Source organism: Myotis lucifugus, unplaced genomic scaffold, assembly GCF_000147115.1.
Source record: "Myotis lucifugus unplaced genomic scaffold, Myoluc2.0 scaffold_100, whole genome shotgun sequence".
In the NCBI taxonomy this organism is placed as follows: domain Eukaryota; kingdom Metazoa; phylum Chordata; class Mammalia; order Chiroptera; family Vespertilionidae; genus Myotis; species Myotis lucifugus.
Genome location: NW_005871148.1, coordinates 1 through 4,320, shown reverse-complemented (window position 1 = coordinate 4,320; position 4,320 = coordinate 1). Strand labels below are relative to the sequence as shown.

General features: G+C 39.2%; 1 pseudogene; it reads left to right on the top strand.

Moving 5' to 3' along the window:
- The first annotated feature begins 2,914 nt into the window (after positions 1 to 2,914).
- LOC102421996 lies at positions 2,915 to 3,178 on the top strand (annotated as a pseudogene).
- The last annotated feature ends 1,142 nt before the right edge of the window (positions 3,179 to 4,320 follow it).

Genomic DNA, 4,320 nt, shown 5'->3' with positions numbered 1-4,320 from the left:
GCAAATGGTAAGAGTTCCTTCTTTTTAACAGCAGCATAGTATTCCATCGTGTAGATGTACCACAGTTTTCTAATCCATTCATCTACTGATGGGCACTTAGGCTGTTTCCAGATCTTAGCTATGGTGAATTGTGCTGCTATGAACATCTGGGTGCATATATCCTTTCTGATTGGTGTTTCTGGTTTCTTGGGATATATTCCTAGAAGTGGGATCACAGGGTCAAATGGGAGTTCCATTTCCAATTTTGTAAAAAGATATTTTCAACCATTTAAAAATTTAAACCATTCTTAGCTCATGGACCATATAAAAATAGTTAGTAGGCCAGCCCTAGCTAGTGTGGCTCAGTTGGTTGAGCATTGTCCAGTGCACCAAAAGGTCACAGTTCAATTCCTGGTCAGAGCACATGCCCAGGTTTCAGATTTGGCCCCTTGTTGGGATGCATATGGGAGGCAACCGAACAATGTTTCTTGGGAGGCAACAAAATTGATTCATGTTTCTCTCTCTCTAAAACTCAATAAAAACAAGTATATTTTTAAAAATATTTTTTTATTGATTTCAGAGAGTAAGGGAGAGGGAGAGAGATAGAAACATCAATGATGAGAGAGAATCATTGATTGGTTGCCTCCTGCACACACCCCCCCCTACTGGGGATGGAACCTGCAAGTTGGGCATGTGTCCTGCCCGGGATTTGAACCATGACCTCCTGGTTCATGGGTTGATGCTCAACCACTGAGCCATGCCAGCTGGGAAAAACATATCTTTTTAAAAAACAGTCAGTAGGGTCCGGCCAGCATTGCTCAGTGGTTGAGCATCGATGTATGAACCAGGATGTCACGGGTTCGATTCCCGGACAGGGCACATGCCCAGGTTGCAGGCTCAATCCCCAGTTGGGGGCATGCAGGAGGCAGCCGATCCATGGTTCTCTCTTATCATGGATGTTTCTATCTCTCCCTCTCTCCTCCTCTCTGAAATCAATCAAAAATATTTTTAAAAAACCAACAAAACAAAAAGTCAGTAGGCCAGGTCTGGCCTACAGACTGTAGTTTGCAGACTCATGGTCTAGAATAATGCTGTCTACTAGAAATATAATGAGAGCCACATATGTGACTTACCATTTTCTAGTAACCTCTTGTAACTATTAAAAAGAAACAGGTAAAATTAATTTCAATAATATATTTTATTTAACCCAGTATATTCAAAATATTATAATTTCAATATATAATCAATATTAAAATTACTAATGAGATATTTTACACTCTTTTTTCATACTAAGTCTTCAAAATCCAGAGTGTATTTTACACTTATAGCATATCTCAATGCATTCCAGCCATATTCTGGGAACTCAATAGTTATATATGGCTGGAGGCTACCATGTTGGACAATGCAGGTCTAGAACACTATTTTCAAACTTCAGCTTGCATCAGAATCACGTGGAGGGCTGTTAAAATACAGATTATTGGGCCCCACCCCCAGAATTTCTCATTTAGTAGGTTTGGGCAAGGTCCCAAAACTTGCATTTCTAACAAGTTCCTAGGTGGTTTTGATGCTGTTGGTCTGGGGACCATGCTCTGAGAACCACTTATCTATAAGATGGGGTAGAAAGAAAAGTAGAGAAGCAATTAGGAGCCAGGAATGCATAAAAGCAAGAGGTAAAAAATGAATACTGGAAAATGAGATACCATTATACACCTAATAGAATAGCCAAAATTAAAAACACTGATGACACTAAATGCTGAATGTGAAGCAACAGGGACTCTCATTCACTGCTGGTGGGAATGCAAAATGATATAGGCCCTTTGGAAGACAGGTTGGCAGTTTCTTATAAAACTAAACATAGTTTTATCATACAATTCAGCACTCCTTGGTATTTACCCAAATGAGTACAAAAAGCTGCATATGGGTATTTATAGCAGCTTTATTCATAATTGCCAAAAGTTAGGAGCAACCAAGATGTCCTTCAGTAGGTGAATTGATAAATAAACTGTGGTACAGCCAGACATGAAAGATTATTCAATCCTAAAAATAAATGAGCTATCAAACCATGAAAAGACATGGAGGGACCTTAAGTGCATATTACTAAGTGAAAGATGCCAATATGAAAAGGTAAAATATGCAGATAGTAAAAAGACCAGTGGTTACCAGGGGTTAGGAGGTGAGGGAGGAATGAATAGGTAGAACACAGGGCAGTAAAATTATACTGTATGATATTATAGTGGTTGATACATGTCATTATATATTTGTCAAAACCCATAGAATGTACACCACCAAGAGTGAACCCTCATGTAAACTATAGACTTTGGGTGATAATGATGTCTGAATGCAGCAGGTTCATTGATTGTAACAAATCTACCATCTGGTGCAGGATGCTGACATTGGGGTAGGCTGTACATATATGAATAAGAGGAACCCTGCATTTTACATTTAATTTTGTTGGGAACATAAAACTGCTCTAAAAAATAGTTTATTAAAGAGAAAGAGACAGAGAACAGAGAACCAGATTATTAAGTCAAAAAAAATTAGGACTCCAGTGGTAAAAGACCTTGAAACAGAGGTTGGGCCTTACAACTGGGGAAATCTCCCTACTCTGCCTCCAAAGCAGGAATCAAGGAAGTAGCTTCTCCAGATTTCAATTTTGTAGGTGTCCTGGGAAAGGACAGGGCTGGAGAAACCTGCCTAATTAGGGGCCAGCTCAGAATGTGAGCCATTTTTAGAAGCATTTGCAATGAAACAACTATCTCCTAGCTCTGACAAACTCCAATAAAGATACCCAAGCCTCTTCTTATTTAACACAGTGATTTACAAAACAAACCAACTTGCAGATTGAACCTATAAGTAGGTCCTGTCACAGTACCTTACACTGCTGAAATAGAAAGTGAGACAGGCAGCTTCAGGGGTGTCTTTAGGAGTCAGCAACATGGCAGAAGGCATCAAGACCAAAATCAAGAACTACCAGACTGCCCCTTTTGACAGCCTCTTCCCCAACCAGAACCAGACCAGGAACTGTTGGCAGAACTACCTGGACTTCCACCACTATGAGAAGGCAATGACTGCTAAATGGGGTGATGTCTCCATGTGCAAATGGTAACAGCATGTGTACAAATAAGTCCCTTTGCTCATATCCTGGATGTCAGCCTGGGATGACCATTGGGCAGAAGGCATGTTTCCTGGGAAGATCTGAACTGGCTGCATTCCACTGGTCTTCTGTCCTCCATCCTTCTCCCATGGAGGTAAAGGGGGACCTGGGTATATCCCACCCTAGGATCCTAAGTTATAGTTTAACTAATAATAAATACTTGTTGGGCCCTAGCCGGTTTGGCTCAGTGGCTAGAGCGTTCGCCTGCGGACTGAAGGGTCCCGGGTTCAATTCTGGCCAAGGGCACATGCCCTGGTTGCAAGCTCGATCCCCAGTAGGAAGCATGCAAGAGGCAGCCCATCAATGATTCTCTCTCATCACTGATGTTTCTATCTCTCTCTCCCTCTCCCATCCACTCTGAAATCAATAAAGAAATATAATAAATACATAAATACTTGTTGAAAAAGTGTAAAAAATGTGAGACTGAAAATAATATAGAAATTGGGGCTGCTCAAAATTGCAACTATTAGGTGGGCTGTGCATTTTCAGGGAGATTCTATAAAACCAGAATCTATTTTGCACCGTAAGAGTATATAATCATCCAATTTGGAAACCACATCTTTCATGTATGTCCTTTGATTACCCTTTGATAGAAAGCTTGCTTGCTGTGGTATATTGCAATGTGCAAAGCTTTAATGGACCTTTAAAAATAGGTCTCCTCATAAGTCCTTGAATTTTGTGACCTAAATTAAAACTCTGGATCAAAATTTTTTAATTGGCAAAATATTCATAGTTTATTAAAATTATTAAGCACTTTATTATCTATACAGGTATATCTTTATTAACTTTTTAAATTTTTTAAAGAAGCTGTTTTCTGGTCCATTGATGTCAGAAGACCCAAATATAGTTTGGGGATCTCTCAAATTCAGGAGAAAGTTAAAGGCCTAAAGAAAATTTGTAGACATTTTTCTATGGTGTCTTTTTCTGGTGGCACTGCTATGAACCTTTTCTAACATCTGGTTCCAATCAAACACTGAGAAATAGAAACAGTTTTGGAGGGCAATGAAACAGAGTTTTCAGAACTCTTAATTTACAAAGAAAACCCTAGTTTATTGTCTAATTCTTTGTTTAAATATCAAATACAATCCCATAAAAATTAATTCAAGAAATGCTATATTTAGAAAAATATTGCCTAACCGGCATGGCTCAGTGGTTGAGCATCCATCTATGAACCAAGAAAGGTCATA